Source organism: Protopterus annectens, chromosome 1.part2 (genome assembly GCF_019279795.1).
Source record: "Protopterus annectens isolate FY-2018-M chromosome 1.part2, PAN1.0, whole genome shotgun sequence".
NCBI classification, from domain to species: Eukaryota; Metazoa; Chordata; order Ceratodontiformes; family Protopteridae; genus Protopterus; species Protopterus annectens.
The window spans coordinates 822,206,672-822,228,271 of NC_056727.1; the positions used below are offsets into that span (position 1 = coordinate 822,206,672).

Below are 21,600 nucleotides of genomic sequence, written 5' to 3' on the forward strand. Positions count from 1 at the left end.
ATTCCCTCTTACTTCCTTTTGTTGTACAACCTATTAATACCAGGGGTCCATCAGGGTGGCTTGTTTTTGGGGTTTGATCTGGACTTATTTCTATTTGATACTGCCATTTCTATGCAGTTGCCTACATGGGGGTTCGCTTCTAAATCCCGAAAGCCCCAAATCCTGAAACCCAAAATACTGAGACCAAAATCTTTAAAGTTCAAAATACTGAAAACTCAAAATACTGACTCTCATAATACTGAAAACACACAGGATACCAACACTTACTATATTCCAGTACAAGTACATACAGAAACAAATAAAAGACAAACCATAGTATTCTTCTCCAACTGTAAGCAGGGGGGACAAGCCTCCCTGCACCCCACAACCACCTGCTACTTAAATATATCAACTCAGAGATTGCACTTCACTACACTAAGATGAGTTATAGTGTAGTATAGCAAATTACAAGGGAACATGATGGCTAAGGTTACAAAAGGCAGTCATGAAGCACGTAACTGTATGTTTGCCATTTTGTTCTCTGGAGTGCTATCTCAGAGTTGATATATTTAAGTAGAATGGGGTGTGGGGTTCAGACCCCCACATTGGGGGTGTAGGGGGGCTTGCCCCTCTGCTTATAGTTGAAGAGTAATATGTTTTTGTATGTACTTGTGCTGGAATATAGTAAGTGTTGGTATCCTGTGTGTTTTCAATATTATGAGATTCAGTATTTTGAGTTTTCAGTATTTTGAACTTTCAAGATTTTGGTCTCAATATTTTGGGTTTCATGATTTTGGGCTTTCAGGATTTAGAAGCGAACCCATATATGGTTATACAGGGCTTTTGTGTGTGCCTCTGCATAGACTTCGTGTTTTCTGGATTTGAGGGAGCTTGAAATCTAGCTATGCCATCACTTAACAGGAGGTAGATTGCCTTAGAAATAGTCTTAAAGTTTTGGGGGTTTGGTGGGAATCTTGTTTTATCTTTACTTCTAGGGAGACTGCTTTGCATACCTCTCGACCTCTTAATGCAAGAAACCTGGACAAAGCCTAAAATAATGGGGGAACAAAGGCCCAAAAATAGGGACAGATTTTAAATATCGCTCTTCTAAACTTAGAAAGCATCTAGAATAAAAGGATTTGTGTTAGCATGCATTTTTTGAAGGATATGAAGTCTGAAACTCAAATATATGTCATTATTTAGTGACTCAAATCCTCCATGATTTGCCAGAAAAAGTTAGGAACAGACCAAATATTTGAGGCAAAAATCTGGACATTCTGCAAAAATCTGTACAGTTAAGAGGTATGCCTTTGTGATCTGATCTTAACAGTGAGAACATCACACATGGGGGGTGCAGCACTCTCCCATATTTGGGAGTGCCAGATCTGGGATATTTGTTCCCCTAGTTGGAATGCCGACCAGTTGCTCCGGGCATTTGAATTTACAAAGTCCAGAATTCTTTAGGCCTGCATATAAGTGGTCATGTATGCTTCCCGGTTAATGGAGATGCAGTAAAAATCATCCATGAGTATGGTATTTAGCCGGATGTTGAGTGATTCAAGTAACTTTAGATATGATGTGTGGGTTTCCCGATTCATGGTGGGGGATTTGTAGCTAGCAAGAATATGATAAAAAATTTTTCCCACTGTTAGTTGGACATGGAGTAGCTCATGCATGTCATATTGTTTGACCAAACTTGAGGTGTGATTATCCTTTATGTAGATAGATAATAACCTCCACCTTTTTCTCTTCATGTTCAGTGGGTGATTGGAACATATGACAGGCATTATAGCCATGCACTGCCAGAGTGCTTTCCGTGGCTTTGAGCCATGTTTCAGTTACTGCACAGACATCAGCATTCTTCAGGATGAGGAGAGTTTCTAGGGACTGCAATTTCTTGTTGAGACTCCTAACATTGAGTAGTAACACCTTTAGCTTGTCCTGAGTAACTTTATTTATGTTAGATGGTTCGTCTGCTTGGTAATGCGTAAAAAAATCACTAAGGGGTAGATAATATTTTGGCCAATATCTGAAAGCTAAGAGGTGACAGGTGAAGAACATTCCTAGCAAAGCATTGTGGACTGCCGACTATGTACTCCCAGGCTGACCATTATTGGACCTCTTTGGAATGACACCAGTAGCTAAGCCAATTGTTGAAGTTGATCATTTTCTTCTGGTACTGTGGCATCATCCTTGGAGATGGTAGAATGCTGCTCAGTGCTACGCTCATACCTGTCTGTGGCACATATTCTGACATCAAGTCTCTTTGCATACAGTCAAGGGAGGTACATCTCAGGTCATTTAGGCCCATGTGGTCTATGACTGAGTCATACTGGTACTTAGTGGCATGTGATCTGAGTGCTTGCATGATTTGATGGATCCTGAGCAGTGACATGCACCTAACTGTAAACTTCTTACCTTGCCTAGTAGTGTTTCACCGTACAGACTTGGTAGTTGAGACACAGATAGTCCTTTTAGTGTTGTGCTGCTAATTGTCTTGTTTGTGTGCATGTGGAGTTTCTGAGGACTGTGCCTGAGAGGCCTTTGAGGTTTGAGAAAGTTATATGCGAGTACCTCTGCCTATGTAGGTGTATGTGCTTGGTCCTTTCTGGGTGCAGTCAGTGGTGTGTGTGAGTCGTGGACAACCTGTTTGTTTCTTTTTGTGTCTGTGTGTGAGAGCCTAGCCTTCACTCACAATGTGTAACTACATCTGTCACGTACTGCATTTGTTCGAGAATTAAATCACTGTCAGTGTACATGTGACAATTATTACACTGTCTAAGGATGTCCATGTCCGCCAAGCTAAAAACAGAGATAGCAGGAAAGTGCCCATCCATGGTTGCAGGCATTTACTGTACTTTGCAAGGGATAGCAGTGGAGGGTGTGTGTAACTGGTTGAGGGGTTGCTGCTAACTTAAAGTAAATTGCAGCTAAGTTAGCCACTGATGCTGCCCAGTGCCCAAATGAGATGCTCTCTGAGCAGCAATAGTCCTGGGTGCTATGATAAGGCAATGCAGACCTAAACAGTCCTAACTAAATGCTGCTCACCATGCAAACTAGTTGCCCCATGAGTACTGTGGGACTGAGGCAGAGTTTCGAGGTGTTTGTATACGGAAATTTCAACTTCAGGTGATTGCGCATATATAAGGCACCAGTAACCAGAGCTGCACAAACAGCAATTTCATGCAAACATCTGAACTATCATTCAATAATTTGCAATTTTCACACCACTTGCCTCTCCTGCTTACTAAACTCTTCTGTTTAGTACACTTAATTAGCATACATATCTGCACACATTCATCTACTACCAACTAGCTACTATTTTAATTTACACTTCAGTATCACTTTTTACCACTTCTTATTTATATAGGGTCTAACCTATGTTGTTCTACACCTCCTGTCTTCTTAACTGCAAGTTCCTTATCCATCAGTCATGTATTTTACTAATACTTGTGATGGCTGCTCCTTCAGAAAAACCTGTTATCAGAATATGCTTAACTTCAGAAATAAATTTGCTAAATATCATTCATGTAACAGCAATGTAAATCACCCAATATTAAAAGCTAAGTGAGAATTTGGAATACAAATGTACATCCTCTGTCCCCTTACCTCTTCAGTGGTTTTGCAGTATTAACAAATGCCACTACCATATCATAATTAGCAGACCTAAAAGTACTGAATGGGAACATAGCCTTCTGCCTTTTCTTCATAATATGGCCTGCTCCTTAATTGCTTTTTTAACATGCTTGTTAACACCACACATTATATCATAATGATATGAATACACATTCAATTGTACAAGAGAAAATAATCCACTACAAAGATCACTTTTAACTTATCCATTGTACAAGTATAATTTTGTCTTAACAATTATTCAAGCCAGCATTACAAAGATTGCTAATGTACTGCCTTCTCTGAAAGATCGCTCATCCCACAGATTCCATTTATGTCTATGTAGTTTATTCCTTCTCTTTTCCAAAGATCCCACCCCCAGTTCTCTCCTTTGCACCTCTCAATATTTCTCTTACAGTTACTTTATTTTAGATTTATACTTCCCAGTAATTACTTTTTGGCAGACAACAGCTTTAAACTTAGTAGGGCCTTACAGTGAGTAGGCAATTCATTGTAATATCCTAGTTCAAAAGAATAATATCCTTATGCAAAATAATTTGTTCTCCCAGAATTTCTTACGAAGCACCCTGTAGGGAATTTCTAAAATTGATCAACTCCTAAAATACCCCCCAAAATTTTCAAACATACTCTTTCCCATCACACTTCCAGTAATTGCCATCTACCTGTGGAACAATTCTCTGAGGGTCTGCCAGAGTATAAAAATACCTATGCAAACATTCCAAGAAAAAATCCTAAACCTTCTGAACTTTGTTGCAAACTTGGAAGCCATACAGATGTTCTCCTACTGTTCTTTTGTAAATTGCTCTCTTGTCAATCTTTTCTTACCTTCTCTGATAGATTCTTACAGTTATCATGGAATATGTTGCATGCCTTACTAATCACCCATTTTTTAACTATAGCTTCTATTGTAGACTTGGCTAAAAACTCTACCAGAGCTGGTATACGTATCACTTAGCACTCTCCTATCTCTTTCTCTGTCGATACTCTAATGTCAGTCTCTGGTAGGGAAGGCAATATCTAACCTGCAGTGCAAACCTCTAATTAGCCTCATCCCACTCTATTACCTTTCCCACTCTAATTATTTGTTCCTATTGCCATTGGCTCCTTTGCCACTTTCTTCACTAAATTCCAGCTTCATTATGTCTATTTTCTATATCCTTCCTTATAGTCATCCCTACTGGCAGAATCTCCTTTCTCCATTCCTATGTTGGCTAAGTTCTTAGAATGCTGTCTGCTACTTTATGAATATAATATTCTGCATGGCCGCTGTTATTCTACTTAAGGACCTGCATCCAAATCCTACTCTATCCTTATTCCCTCACCGTCCCAGTTTCAACATCATGCCTCTCTAGTTTTACATATAACCTTCTGCTTCTGTTATGTATAAACTCACAACTTTCTTGGTTTTAAACTATCTTTCAACATATTCTGAATGAATCCAATTCCTTGTTTTAAATTTGGAAAATGTTATTTATTATTTATAATGCTATCAAGTATTCATGTTAACTCTTTGGCTTACATAGGGATTAAATACTTTTCTTTCTGTGTCTATTAATATTAAGGCAGGCATTATTTCAGTGATCAGCTCTAAGCCCACAGCTGTTCATTCTGGTGATTAGCAAACAGGTTGCAGGGGACTCAGCAGCAAAGCTGCTTATTGGAGACTATGTGGCACTATAAGCAGATGTTGAACAGGAGCTTCGGAAAATGAGAGGGGAATGGAATGGAATGCAAAACTGAAGGCACATGGGATATAAATGAGAACAGACAAGACAGTTGTCATGACAGGAAATGGAGATATCGGAAGGTGAAACTGAGATAGAAGCGAAAATAGTGAAGCAGATTACCAGCTTCAAGTATTTGGGAGGGGTGGTTGTGAAGAAGGTAAGTCTGAATGAAAAGGTCAAAACCAGAATCAGAGGTACTGCAGCAAAATGGCAGAAGGAGTCAGGGGTAGTATTTGACCAAAGAATGCTAAAGAATATGAAAACTAAAGTGTACAAAACAGCAGCGTGAGCAATTGTTGTTGTTGTCTTTCGGCTTTTCCCAGTTAGGGGTCGCCACAGCGGAACTCCAGTCCACTAATGATTGGCAGTAGATTTTTACGAACAGAAACCTGAGCAGTGAAGGCACAGCAGTTGAGGTAGCTAGGGGTGATGGTGATGAAGTGTCTGAAATGGGTGGTAGAATGCACACTGTGGGACAGATGAATAAATGATTTCATAGGAGTAGAAGCCAAACAAACCTTAATTGCAGAGAAGGTAAAATGCAGTACATTACAGTGGTTGAGGCACATATGTAGGAGAACAAAAGACAATTCGTTGAAGAAGATTTATGAGAGACAAGAAGAAGGCAAGAGGAAAGAAGGGAATCCAGCCAAGACATAGGTGAATAATGTGAGAGAAGCCCTGCAATTCTCAGTCATGACAGTTAAAGAAGAGGGAAGAGGGGGACTGAATTGAGAGAGGTGGTGGCAACAGTCAACACAACACCCCAACCCCACACAGAAAAGAAATGGGAAAAAAGGGGTTGATGAAGATGATGATGACCTTTATTTTTAATATTCTGAATAATATGCCATTTCAGTTTATGTGGCCTTTGCTGATGATGTCATTACTAACTTTACATGTACATAAGTGACATCCTCCACATGCTTTCAATTACTGAATTTTTTTAAATAAAGGCTTGATCTTTTATGTCAAATCCTCATAAATCTCCTTTCTCCTCAAATAATGATCTTTTTTAAAATGTTTCAGCGTTTCCCTATAAATTCTTATATAAATTTAAAGTATCTAGGCCTAAATATTTCTGCCAAAGAATGTTATCAAGGTTTGGAAAATCATCAACAGAGGCTTAGCTGAGTGACACAATTTTAAGGTTTCCCTACTTTGTAAAGATTCCATTTTAAGATGAAAACATTTCTCAAACTTTTTGTTTATTAATTTAGCCCTTAAATAATTTTAAAATTGCTCTGTAACCATCTGTTAATACTTATTTGGTTCCCTAAATTAGTAGCACGTTTCTCACTCCAAATTACACATTCCAAGATGCAACACAAAATTACAGATTTTCATCTCTACCAATTTGATATCTAAAAAAAATCACAGATTTTTATCTTTATCACATAATATCTAAAACAGATAGATTGATATATATTTCTGGTATTTGTTCTCAGTCCAATGAACAGTCTATTATCTGGCTTAGAATATGGTGAAAATAACTGCAGACTAGCAATATTTTGTCATTGAAACCTTTCTTTACCTGTCTTCTCCTTTCTGTCTAAGAATTTAGAGTATATGTTCTTTGAGTTTGAGATTGCTGGTGTCCACATTTCAAAACCTTTTGTGTGTGTTACATCTCTGGGATGCTTCTGCACTTTATCAGTCTGTACTTTTAAACTTTAATATTTCCTTGAATAATTACGTGATTTAATAAACTGAGTTCTATTGTTACTTGAGTTAAGAGTAATTTATTTTCATAAATGTACTAATGTATTAATGATGTCTCTAGCCTCCCCTTTGGTTCCTTCTCAGTTTTCATCACAATTAATCAAACCATACTTAAAGCTACCTGCAAGGTATCTCACTCTTATAAAAAGAAGGATTACTGAACTTCTTTGAATTAGCCTATTTAGGATAAAATTGACAGAACAAAATAAAAAATGACTTTAAGCTATTAACAATTGATCAATTTAACCATTCAAAAATATAAGATTCATTAACCATGTCAAACTATACTAACCTGCACTGGGGAAATATTTGGTATTACTTTGCTAAGGGTACGCCTTTTCCCCAAATTATTTTATAGCCAGAATATAGTGTGCCACAATGCCTATTATACCCCAACTTAAGTTAGCAACATTTTTCCCTTCAGTTAGTGATTTGTGTGTATCTTGACCTCAGCAGCAGTCTAATATTCCCAACTTGTTTGGCTCTGATCTAATGTGCATTCATTATGGGAGTTTAAAAGTTAAATTAAAGGCTAATACTGTTATTAGTAATAACATTGAATATTCTGAATGTATTTTATGAAAAAGTGGGTTCAGAGATTCAGAGACCGATTTCCTACAAAATATTATTTTTTGCCATTGTTTAATGATAAATTTCTATGGCTTCAATCTGCAACAGTTAACACTCAAAACAGGAAAAACTATTTTTCCTTGTTTTTCAGCATGTCAACTGCTCTGCATGTGAGATCATGGTACAGCAAGGTCTGTAAATTTGCTCTTTCCCCATAGTTGGGCAATCTTGGAATTGGTAATATAATTAGCAGGGGCTTGGGGATGCTTGCTCCCCCTGCAAAAAAAATTGTGTTTTTCCCAGTCTTTTTAGAGTTGTTCTAAAAAGATCAATCTTTTTGTTTTCATTTTAATTTCTCTAAAATTTTGGGGTTTCAAACACCATGACAAGAATGGACCCCATTTGTAAGTAAAAGTATGATTAAAGTTCATAAAATTAGTATTGTTTCAATCTTTGATGTCACCCAAAAGTGCTCTTTGCAGCACCTGCATTGTGCCCAGAACTGACTCTTTCTGCAATTCATACAAAGTTATATGTATCAGTAACATATCTAAATTTGGCTGTACATTCTTTTTTGTAAGACCCATTGCTCCTACTACCATTGGAATTGTCTGGGTATACTTCGTCCACACTGCCTTCATTTCTGCCTGCAAATCCTGGTATTTTATGATTTTGTGTCTTTCTGTAGTTAAGACACTGCAATTATGGGTGTAGGTACAGCAATTTCACCGATTAATGCTACGTTTCTCTTCTTTACAGGGAATACTACATCAGGTTTTCTCACATCTGTTTTCTGAACTATTGATAGTGCGTGATCCCATGTGACATAAACTTAATCATTTTCTATAATGCTTTGTGCTCATGTTTCCAATGCTTCTCAGCTACTTCAATATTATAATGTTTGCACAATCCACACTGCAAAAGTTTTACCACATTATTATGCCTTTCAGTATACAAGCTTTTTACCATTAGTGTAACACACACAGCAACAAAATATATGATTGTTTCCAATTCTAGTTTACAAAACTTGCATTTGTGTGTTTCTCAGACATGTTTAATGGACTTTATAAACCAACACGTACGTAGTCCATTATCCTGGGTCTCCAATATTAACATTTCATCTTTTGTTTTAAAATTCACCTCCCCTTAACCATTCCTGTGTTAGATCCTGATCGACACGAGGTTGGTCCAGGAGTTTTATGTACTTGAAACTATATTTATGCATTTTCCACATTTCTTGCATTCTCATGTGATCCTTCACCTTATATTCTCTTTTTTTTTTGGCAAATTCAGTTGCTTTCTGACTTTTGTCTATTTCTGTTCTGATTTCCATTCCTGCTTGACACCAATATGTTTCTGCTAAACTAAGCAGGGAAGTAATCTTAAACTTTTTCTCCTCATGTTTTAAAATCTTCCTTATGTTTGGATCTTGTGAGGTCAGTAGAACTGTATGCAGTCCTACGATTGCAAATATATACATGTAATCAATTTCAAGCAGGCCCATACCTCCTTCATAATGAGGAATATATAATCTTGGTATACACTGTTGTTGTTGTCTTTTGGCTTTTCCCAGTTAGGGGTCACCACAGCGGAACTCCGGTCCACTAATGATTGGCATTAGATTTTCACGAATGCCGAGGTGCCAGTTTGACATCCAACCTTCAATGAAGGCACACCCATTTATGCATGCCTTTCGAACACCCTCCCAACAGCGGGGAGGACATACAGACTCCGCACAGAAGGCACTCCTCACACTCCAGCTGAGAATCGAACGGGAGAACCTCTTGCTGTGAGGCAACAATGCTATCGCTGCACCACTGCAGATGCTATAATTTTTAAAAATCATTTGATAAGCATGAAGCATTCTTCTTGCTTGCCTTTCAAACTGATCTAATACTTTTTGGGGCCAGTCAATCACCCCAAAACTGTAAGTTAGAAGGAGAGCGAATGAGTTTATAGTTTGGACTTTATTCCTAGATGTCAGGGCTGTTTTCAATGTTAATTTTAATCTTCTGAAATGTTCCTTACTAAGTTTTATTTGCATTTGTTCATGTTTTATTAATGATCCTTCATCAATTCCGAAATATTTATACACTCCCTCTTGCTCAAATTCTTTTACATCACATTCCTTCCCCAAACTGATGTTTTCTTGGTTGCTGCAGCTTTCCTACTTTATAGGTTGCTTTTGCACATTTATCAAGATCAGCTGACATTTGGGTCTATATTATATTGTCAAAACGGCATTACAGCGAATGCTGATTTGATGACAAATACAGAGTGAAATCCCAAAACAGCAGAAGCTCAGGTCAGCGATTTCTTTCCTAGGGAAAGAAATCACGTGGTCTGAGCCATGACATTGCCCTTTACCCCACTGAAGTGCAATCTCAGCACTGGCATATTTAGTTAGGGGTGTGTGGGGGCACAACCCCCCCCACATTTGGGGGGGTGTTGTGTCTTGTCGGTCAACCGATTTTTTTTTCCTAGGAAAAAAAATCGGTGACCTGGGGTTTCACTGTTTTTGGATTTCACTCTATATTTCTCATCAAAATGGCATTCGCTGTAATGTCATTTTGACAATATAATATAGACCCCTGACATTCTTATAACATCTGAAAATGTTTTGACCACTTGAACTTGTGCTTTAATTCATCATTTGATGAACTATTCAGTTTTAAATCATTCACAAAAAGAAGACAAGAAGTCTTTACACTTCATTGTTTTCTGGGAGCCAATCTGTAGTCATGACATAATATGTTACACAGAAAGCTTAATTGGTTAAGGTCAAGACCAAAGAGCAGCGGTGACAAAAGTGTCATCCTGGAATATCCCCCTTTGAATTTTTATCCCTGGAATAATAATTTGCCCTTTATCATGGCTTAGCTGCAAAGTGGTTTGCCACTATTTCATGGTCACTGTAATGCAACTGATCAATGTAGGGTGTATCTTATACATCTGTAAGCACTCTCTGAATCTGGGATGCTGCCAGATGCTTTTTTGCAGTCTATCCATGCCATACTTACAATCTTCCCCTTTTACAATTCTCCATTATGACTTTAACAACAAATGATTCTTTGTTTCATATTACTTTCTTTGTTACCCTTTTGTGCTATCCCCTTGATTGAGTTTTCTTCTAAATAACTATGAACTCTGTCATCATCAGTTCCAGTATATAGTTTAAACATTGTCAGAAGGCAAGTTATTGGTCTATAGTTTTTAGGATACCTTGCAGGTTCACTCTTTAGGAGAAGTATCATTTTTTCCTGTTGTTAACCAGGTTGGCACCTGTTTGGTGTGCATTTTTTAACCAGGTTGGCATCTGTTCATTGTGTGCATATAAATAGTTCTTACTCATGGCTAGATCTTCATGTAAAGATGTTAATACATTTAGCAAGAAGTTGGGTACTGCATTTGGGAATGGGATTTTTTTCAAAGCTTTCCTTAAATCTGTTTCACTTTCTCTGGCCATTACTTCATCCCATTTCATATCCTGTACATTTGAACTTTTTATTCTTTCTTTTACTTCTTTTACCCATTCAGCATCTTTGTTATGGTCCACAGGATCTTCATATGTCCAAAATGTGTCTATTTCTGCTTTTTTTTTGTTGGAGTGTCTATTCATTTTGCCTTGTTTCCCATTTATCATTAAAACTTTTTTTGGGTCATCAATGAATTACTTATTTTGTACTTTTCCTTTATATTTATCTGCATATCTTCTAAGTTTTTCTGTCTGTGCCGATATCTTTAGTTTATTATTTGCAATAGTGTATGATACATCCTAGTCTGTTCTGATACTGCATGTTCCTTTTATGACATATATCTAAGTATTTTTATTGATCTGTTCCCTCTTCTGTACTCTTCTACCAGTGATACATATTCTCTTAACTGCTTTATAGCTTTCTCTATTCAATTATTCCATGATGGCACTGATTTCTCCCCTTCCTTTCTTTTACTGCCCTGTGTTTTTGTGGTAAGACTTTATTGGTTATTAATTTAGCTGCACAGTAATATTCCTTCTGTTACACTGCATGGATTTCTATGAATAATCTTGATTACTGTATTCATTTGTTTTATCAAACTTCTAACTTTTTGCGTTTATTGACTTTCTGTAGTCTATTTCTTTTACTGATCTTAACATGTCTATACATCTCTATTAAATCAAGCAACTCTTCTTTTAGGTCATTTTCTTTGTTCGACATTCCCTGCAGGCATTCTACAGAAATTTCCAGAATATCATGCTGTGCCACATTCTCTTCAATTTCATTCTGTGTCATTCATTGCTCTTTCATATGGAAGCTCACAAGCCTATCACTCCGCAACATTGACTGTGTCAGCTGCCACAGTTTCATGTTCCTTCCCTTGTTGTGCAACTCCAGCAACTTCAACTGAATTTTCATACTGGTTTCCAACTGAAGGCTCCAAATTATCTTCACATGGCAACTGATCAGATGCTTCCTGCTCCACTGGTTTCTCCTTAATTTGGGGATTCATTATTCTACCACTCTGTGATGTTATCAGAGTTAGATTTTCTACACTAAATCCTTTACTTCACAGGGAATCCATAACTTCAGTTTCTATTTCTTTAACTTCTCCATCACTAACCCTCTTTTCTACTTTCTGCCTTTCTTTTCTTATTTTTTGGACTGTAAAATGTTCCATATCCAGATGCCTTTGTCTGTATTTCCCTTCGAATATCTTTGCAGGGGGGGTTGTTTGTTTTGTATTGATTAAATTTGCTTCCTCCTTGGCATAAATATTTCACCATATTAAATCTCTTTTTTATTTCCCATGTCCATATTTTTTCTTCAGATGTACTTTCTACACTAAATCCTTCACTTCTCAGGTATTCCATAACTTCATCTTCTATTTTTTAACTTCTTCTTTACTAATCTTCTGTTCTCTGTTCCACCTTTGTGATCTTATTTTTTGTACTGTGAAATTTTCCACATCTGGGTGCCTTTGCCTGTATTTCCCTTTGAATATCTTTGGAGCTGCTTTTTTTTTTTGCATTGCTTAAATTGGTTTTCTCTTTTGCATAAATATTGTACCATATCAGATCTCTCTGTCTTCCCCATGTCCACATTTCTTTTTATACTTTTCAAAAATCTCTAGATTTTGTTCTTTATATTTTCACACTTGCTCAGTTAATTCTTTTTCCAAACAGCCCAAGGTTTTTTGGTCCATATAATGTTTTTCATGAATCTATTGTATTAATGAATACAAATTTACATTTTAAACTTTCAACAGTTTTTCTTGTGCAAGTATTTTTCTTTCCTCCAATTCCTCTCTTAATCTTTTTGTATATTTTCTGTCTAGAAATTTGGGGCTTCTTGCATAATAGTAACAATACATAATATATTTCTTATCCTCAACAGTCCACTCTATCATCTTTATGGCTCTTCTTTTGGCCTGCTGTTTGTTGTGTTTTTGTGGACTACTACTTACTTCTAAAACAGGGGGCTGTCCTCCCTCTGAGCCTGCTCTAACCCTATTGTAGGAATGTTTCCATGTCTTGAGGATTTTACACTGTCATTTTTTCCAGTCTTGGCACCAGTGCACCTACCAGGATTGGGCAGGTTTTATCCTGGGACTTGTGCACCCAGCTATCTTTTTAAATTTTTGACCTACTTCTGTCCATGATATATGCTGTATAAATACATTCTATATATCAGAGTTGTCTTGGTGAGATTTTGTAAAAACAGGGTCCACTTCATGAAGGTACTCACCAGGACTTAAGGATGAATTCAATTATTTGTTGTTTAGAGTGACTAATGTTTGATAAGACAGTCACTTCTACATTGTCTTTTAATTTTAAGAGTATAAACAAAAAATTATTAGATCACAAGCACTGCAATAAAATGCTTAAAGCTTTCAGGCTCAGTTGTTGTTGTTGTGTCTTTCGGCTTTTCCCGGTTAGGGGTCGCCACAGTGGAACTCCGGTCTGCTAATGATTGGCAGTTGATTTTTATGTGCTAAGTTGCCAGCCCTAACACACAACCTTCAGCAAAGGTATGCCATTCACGCATGTCTCCAAGCAAAAGACGCTCTAGCTGAGAGTCGAACCGGTCAGCGTCTTACTGTGAGGCGATAACGCTACCGCAGCACCACCACCACGGATTTTGAAAAAGAATAAAAACAAGGTAAATTATGTTAACGATGCTCATTTGCTTACAGTTAAATGCTCTATGTGATATTGCTGTATTATTACCAAATAATGAAAGCAAGAAAAGTGCCTCTGTAATACGTCTTAAATTGTTTTGCTTCATCTGTTATTGTCACAAGGTATGCTGATATGAGATGCATTTCTGGAAAGTTTCTACAAAACATCTGATACCCATAAACAAATGTTATCAAACTAAATTAAGTACAGTATTATAACATTTGGCAAGCAGTAACACACTTGCTCCTACTACATTAACGGCACCCCCTCAAAGCAGATATAGCCATCAAAAATCTGGGCACAACAGTTGACAATGAGCTCACTTCTGTAGGCATGGGTGTTAGGAAAGCATTCTGCTTAGTACAGCTGATTACTACAGATACTTCCTCTAGGTCCAAGGATGTCACCATACCTCTTTACTCTTCCCCAATCAGGCCTATGATTGAACACAGTCCTCTCTTTGGTACAGTATATGGCCTACAAGGCCTTTAAAACATAGTTGTGTAAGAACGTAGCATAACAGTAGATGCTCAGTTGAATCGCTGTCACATTTTACAATGCCTAGGGGAAGTATATTGCCACAGATACCACATGTCCAGTCAGCATACCAATGCTTGGGCGTCTTCCTCTCCCACCACATGTCAGATGCATGTCCAAAGCACATGAATGCAAAGTGGTAAATAATGGACTTATAGGTGCAAACATCCTCAGGGCTTTCCTGTCCCAAATCAAAAGGATGCAAGCCAAAGGCAGAAGATAACCAGAAAAAAAATAGGTAGAAATGTAAAAGTGGACTCCAACTTGGACAGAAAAAGTAAATGGGTATAATAAAAAACTGGGGGGATGAAGGTTGGAGTTCATACTGCAACAGTGATTCAACTGGGCATCTACAGTTATGGTAAGTTCTTACATTACAGTATTACATACTACATCCTTCCTTAATCACTGCTGCAGTATTTACTACCTATGGGAACATTCCCAAAGCTGATTAAAGGGAATGGGAGGGGGAAAGGTAAAAGAGCTGGAATCCAGAATTCCCTGAAGAATAGATCTGGTGAAGCCAGTTTTAGCTCTGCAAAAAGTATCAATTTTACAGCATGTAGTAAAGATGTGAACAGATGAGCAGTTAGATGCATTTAAAACTGAGCCAAAGTCTAGACCTTTGAAGAAATCTGCTGGGGATGCCACTGCTTTGGTAGAATGGGCTTTAATCTGACCTGAAAAAGATTTTCCATGAAAGGAAAAACAAAATGAACTAGCCATGGAAATCCATTTGGAAATGGTTTGTTGGAAACTGGAGCACCCATCTTCTTATCCTGAAAGAACTGCATGCATGCATGCATACATACATACATACATACATACATACATAAATAAATGCTCCATTTTTCTGACTAATTTGATCTTATCAAGACAAAATTTGAGCTACCTATGGGCATCTAAAGCATACCAAATTGTCCCCCCTTTATTCTGAGTACTGGGGAAGAAAGAACGCAAGTTTATAAACTGGTTAAGTTACATTTCACTGACTACTCTAAGCACAAAGGAAGGGTTAGTCTGAAGGGATCCCTTGTTTTGGGGAAATATTAGGAAAGATGGAGAAGCCATATGAGTTATTGTAACTCTGAGCTCTTGTTAGGTGAAGTAAGGGCTAGTAATAGAACTGTCTTCCATTCACAGAAGTTCAAGGAAGGGGAAGACACAGGTTCAAATCACGAAGGGTCCTTTTTCCCCCCGATACATAGATCATATCCCAAAGTGGTGAAATCAGTTTTCTGATATGAAGTTGTCTGACCTCAGAATGAGTTGAAAGTGCTGGATTTAAAGTGAGCAGATTGATGCAGCTGTTAAATGAGCAGACATGTGGAAATATACCAGCGGTATTAATACTGAAAGGCTCCTGATTTCCCTTCTGTCATCACATAAAAAGTCTTTTCCATTTAGAAACATAACATTTTCTTATGGCAGGTTTTCTAGCCTGCTGTAATACCTGCAGCATGTCCTATGAAAACAGGTGCTTAGATGGAATCAAAATCCTATCATGCAAAGAGTTAGGTTCAATGTTTGCAAACTTGGGTGAATGACAGAGCCCTTTTGCTGTGTGAGCATGTTCATCCTGTGAAGTAACTTGTCGCGATTGTCCTTGGTTAGGTAAAAAAAATAGAAGGGAGAACCAATGTTGTCTGAGCCATAAGGGGGTCACCAACAGAATTTTAGGGTTGTCCTTGATTTTGAAGAGAACCTTAGGAATCAGAGGAAAAGGAAGAAAAACATATAAGCTTTTCTCTTTCTATGAGCAAGATGTGGCATCCATTTTCCAAGGTGGGCATGGTACCCTGGAACAGAATAGTCTCAGGTGCCCGTTCAGAACAGAGGCAAAAAGATCTCATTGAGAAACTCCCTATTCAAATACAATCTGTAGGAAGATCTCTCTATTCGGCATTCACTCATGAAGGCTTGCCCTGGATCTACTTAAGGAATCTACCACAGCATTCATCCCTGAATGAATGTAAACTGAAGAAAGGGACAATACTGAATTGCAGTCCCCAAACAATCATAGCCACGCTGCACAGCTGGTAAGACTTTTGTCTCTTGATGCTTGTTGATGTACCACATTACAGTGGCACTGGCTGAATCTGGAGTGTTCCTGGAGTCCATAAGTGGTGTAGAGATCTGAGAGCAAGGATTACAGCTTTAATTTCTTTGATGTTGATGTGAGCTTTCTTGTCCTGCAGTGACCAGATACCCCGTGCGTTATGTTCTTATAAGAAGCCCCATGGCAGATCTGAAGCATCTATGGAGACTTGCTGGAGGAAGCAGAAATGGCTCTCTCTGATTGAGCAAAAACTGGTTGAACTACCAAAGAAATTCCTTCTTGATGAAGATCATCATCCAGGTATGGATAATATGAAGACCATGGAACCAACAAAAGGCTCTGACTGGGGTAGGCATTTTGCAAATGCCCTTGGGGTTGTAAAAAGACGAAAGTGTAAAGCAGAAAACTGAAAGTGAGATTGCAAGGTAGAGAAATGTAAGAATTTCGTATGATCTGGATGGATGGATGGATGGATGGATGGATGGATGGATGGGAATGTGCAGGTATGCATCTTTAAGATCAAAGATAACCAAAACAAGCTTGATGAACAATCATTGGAAGCAGACTGAAGATGGCATTTTTATGCAGATTTTGTTGACTGAATTTGTGTCACTTGGCTAGTAGCCTCTTTTCAGTGAAGACCCAAGGTGTTATTTATACCACTTGGAGAAATTTGGCCAGGGCATCAGGAAACTTCCTCTACTCTTTTTGATAGGTGCTGTGTTACCTTTTCCATCCACCCAATCTACCACCAAGTCAAGCAGATGGGACCTCAGTTTAACATCTCATTCAAAGGATGGCACACACAATATTGCAGCAGGTCCCCCCATACTGCACTGCAGTGTCAACAATCCATCTACCTAGTGTGCGAATAGAAACCACGGACTTCTGCTCCAAAGGCAAATATGTTACCTGTTGCACCAGTGACATTGCTGACCTCTCTCCTGCGGTTTTTTAAAGAGATCTGCAGCAGCAGGACCAAAAGAGATTCCTTTTGAACACTGGGACTGATAGGAAAGTGTTGAGGACTAATAATTCAGAATAGGTCACTATGTCCCTTCTTTTCCTGAGAGTAAGAAAAGTATTGAATAAAAATCCTGTTCTGTGTTAATGAGTGAGAACTGGTATGCAGCTCTTTCAAGAGGGGAGGAATTATGTGTTCTTGGATTGGGGGTATTGTGAAATACCTAACTGGGTAAGTGGACAGAGCCAAGACAGTTTGTATCTTTTATGAATGATGTTGATCCTTCATTGTTTGATGTTATCATTTTCTATGTACAGAGGAAAGAGAATAATTTTAAACAACTAAAAAAAGTATCTAAAAATTAAAATAATGCATACAGATAAAAGATTAATAAGGGATTAATATTTTTTTTTAATCTGGAAGACATAATTTGTTTGAAAGAATTGTGGAAGGACAGGGTGGAAGAGAGAGGTAGTCACAAACTAGAGGGTTTGTCTGGAAAGGAGCATTTAGGTCCCTCTAAAGCTGATATGGGTCTGTCCTGAAACTTCTTTTTAGTAAACTGTTTTCCTTTTTGTTGCCGCTTTGTTCTTTATGAAAAAGAGGGTTAACTTTAGAAGAACAGTTCCTTTGTTACTTAGGAACAGGACATAGGAAGATTTGCTTAAAACTGTGTATTATCTTACCTCTCTCTGGTAAGTTCTTTTTTAAAGAGACCCACAGCACTAGGACCAAAACGAGATTCCTTATCCATAGACGCATCCAATAATCTGTTATTGGCATCCTCAGGTAAGGACTGGAATCTAAGCCATGAGTACCTTCTTAGAACTGAACCTGCAGCTGCAGCTCTGAAAGATACATCAGCTGCATCATTACTGTATTTGATAGAACTTCTAGTCAATTGGGAAAGAGAATAAAGAATGGAAGATAAAGAAGTTGTAATGTTTGAATCAGGCAAGTTTGTTAGAAATGTATTCATATTACTCATACTGGACAAAAGATATATGGACATGTAGATTTGATAATTTATAGCCCTAAAGATAAATGTAGTAGGGCTATACACTTTTTTCCCATAGCAATCTATTGCTCGACTCTCATTGTCATTAAATAAGACATTATTCAGTGGGAGTAAATTCAGATTTCACCAACATTGCTGCAGGTTCTGAGGAAATATTTTTTATAAACAACTTATAAAGACACCTTATAAAACCCATTTTTGTTAGGTGTAGGGGTTGGGATTCCAGGTTAAGTGAAGCAAAGGAAAACATATCTTGTAGGGTTTCTACGACCAATGACTGAATGTTTAGGGACTCCCATGTCCAGTAGCCTATGGTATCTTTTTTAAAGTCTGAGACTTATTTACCATCCCATCGGAAGTTTTGCATCATTTTTAGTACAGTGTCCCCAAAAGAAAGTTCTTCTAAAGGTGGGCATAATATCACTGTCTTTTGAATTAGATCCCACTGGTGGCTGCATTTGAAACCAGTAAGCTAAAGAGTCTACTTCAGATTCAGAAACCTTTCTTCAGAAGATGACTTTTTGCCTCTTTTGAAAATAAACACATAGTGGGAAAGGCGGAAAAGAGCTGAAGAGGCCTAAAAGACACGCATCCACAGCGACGATCATCTAGAGATGGGTCTAAGAGACATAATTGCCTAAAAAAGACCCTGTAAAAAATCTTACCATTCCTCCTAGGGATATCTTGGATCAGAAGGAAGAAAGGGAGGAATAAGGTGATTTACCTTGTGCTTCTTTTTCTTAGTTTCACCGGCTTACATGTAAGGTAGAGGATCCGACCCCTCATGTATCTCAGTAAGGGTACCTGGTACTGCTTCCCTCATTAAATCTGATGAATCCCACTGATATAACGAGCCAAGGTTCCACCCTACATGGCTGAAACAGCTGTCTGATCAGTCAAACAGGGTGTGCTAATAGGTTGCACCTCACTGGCCTCCAATGGGGTTGTAATAGTGGGATTGGCAACTAAAACTGAGCTGATCAAGTGCCACAGCAGAGACATCCAAATCTGACATGACAAAAGAAACCTCAGTTTTTGATCTTTGAGCTTCTTTGGCAGTAGAAAGATGTTTGACAGGGAAGATTCAGAGGCCATCTGACCATGCACAAGTTCAATGAAACACTGATTAAGAGAAGATAAGCAACTTCTCAGGATTTTAGGCAACAGGACTAGCAAATCACTCTATCTAATTAAGAGATGGATCTAAGCAAAAAGTTCAGCTGAGAAAGATGCACTAACCCCCAACAGTGGATGCTTGAATTCCTCACTGCTGCAGTAGAATTTAAGCTGTATGAAGCTGTGTTCTGTCCATGACACAACAACAACAAGCCAGCTTCCAAAAACTATGGCTACATCCCACACCTTCATTGAATGCTGACTGACCAGCCCTTTAGAGGGAAATCAGCAGTCAGAGTGAAATCAACATCAGGACTTTCTTGCCCAAATGTAAAAAAGGGGCTTACTCATCTTGATCCTCAAAAAGATATATAGAGTACCAAATAACTTTATTACCCAACAACTAACTATATACAGAAGTAGGGGGCTGGTGGGTGGGTGTTGTTACTGCAGCAGTGAGGAATTTGGACACCTACTGTTCTTCTGCTATGGTAAGAAGAACTTAAACAAGTGTACTATGTTCATCATTCTCACTGCCACAGTAGCCTTCTGGCTATATTGGCTGATTATCAAAACCTATCAAACCTGGGAGGAGGAAGGATAAGGATCGGGAAGCCCCTGGAGAATGGTCCTAGGTTATCCAGTCCTGACCTGGGAAAGGAATCTGGTTGGCAATGCCTTATAAAAGTAGGCACAGAGGACCAAGTTGCTGCCTCTAGAATGACCACAGAATGCTTCTCGTCACCACTTTCCAATATGTCACTGTAGACGGCAAAGCTCTAGTAAAATGTGCCTTGATACTGCCTAGAAATGATTTACCATGGTGGGTATAGCAAAAGGTAACAGATGAGGACCATCACACTGAAGCAATCTGTTTTGACATGGGTTGTCCCTTGTTTATCCTGTCATAAAAAAATAAACAGCTGATCAGCTTTTCTAAAGGACTTTGCACATCCAGAGTAAGTAGAGGCCTTTCTCCCTGGTTCTGAGGATCTGGATAAAACACTGGGAGACTGATGGCTTGATTCAAAGTAAATTCTGAAACAATTTTGAGCATAAATGAGGTATTTGCACTTAATGTGATCCTATTTCTATGGAAGATCAGAGTTCACCCCCATGAAAGCTTGGAACCAGATATTCTTCTTGCAGTTGTCAGAGCAGTAAGGAGTAGAGTCTTCCATGTGATGAACCTTAAATCTGTCCGATGAGCTGGTTTAAAGAAAGACATGCATAACTTTTCCAGCACAAAGTAAAGACCCTAGAAAGAAGCCACCAGTTTCAAGAAACCTAAGATGTAGAACTACCTTCAGAAACTGTTTGCTAAAAACATAGAAGAAAAGGGAGGATCCATGGGCAGACATGTTGAAATGGCTGCAAGATGTACCTTGATAGATGAATAAGACAGGCCACTCAAATATTTCAGAACCAGTGTACATAATCCCTGAAAGTACCCTGATTATTGGCTAGGAACAAACTAGAAAATCTTTTCCACTTACCAATATAAGATTTCCCTAGCAGCAGGTTTTCTTGCCTCCTTTAATACCCGCTGAAAATCCTCATGACAGAGGTACCTAAAAGAAAACAAATTTGAATCGTCCAGGCAACTAGTTGAAATTGATTGCTTTTGGAGTATATCAAATTCTTCTTGTCTTGTGTGTCTAAGTACAGTCTCTGAGGAAGCTTGTGGTAACTGTCTTTGGCCAGTTCCATAAGAAGGGAGAACCGATGTTGTTTTGGCCATAAGAGTCATTGCAATGATTTTGGAGAGACCATGTGAATCTTCAGCATTACCTTGGATATCAGGAACATTTCTGACCATGGAAATGAAAATGGTTCTGTTTTCCAGGCTTGTTTGCAAGCAGTCCTGGATCAGGATTTGTTTAGATGTCTGTTTTGAAAGAAGGCAAACAAAACTATTTGAGGTGGCTCCCACAACTGGATAAATTTCTCAAAGACTTCCTCATTCAATATCCATTTATTATGGTCTGTCCCAGTCCTGTTCAGATTGTCTGTCACTAGATTTTGCTCTAACAGTAGGTAAGATGCTTGGAGGGTTAAAAAGTGTTGTAGAGCTACCTCCCAAGCCATCATAGCAAGCCTACAGAGAAGGTACAACCT

General features: G+C 38.2%; 1 protein-coding gene across 1 annotated transcript in view; it reads right to left on the reverse strand.

Annotated features, from left to right (window-relative positions):
• The window catches only part of RYR2 (ryanodine receptor 2), a 6,224,161-nt gene that overhangs the window by 2,786,606 nt on the left and 3,415,955 nt on the right, over positions 1 to 21,600 (reverse strand). The window lies entirely within an intron of this gene.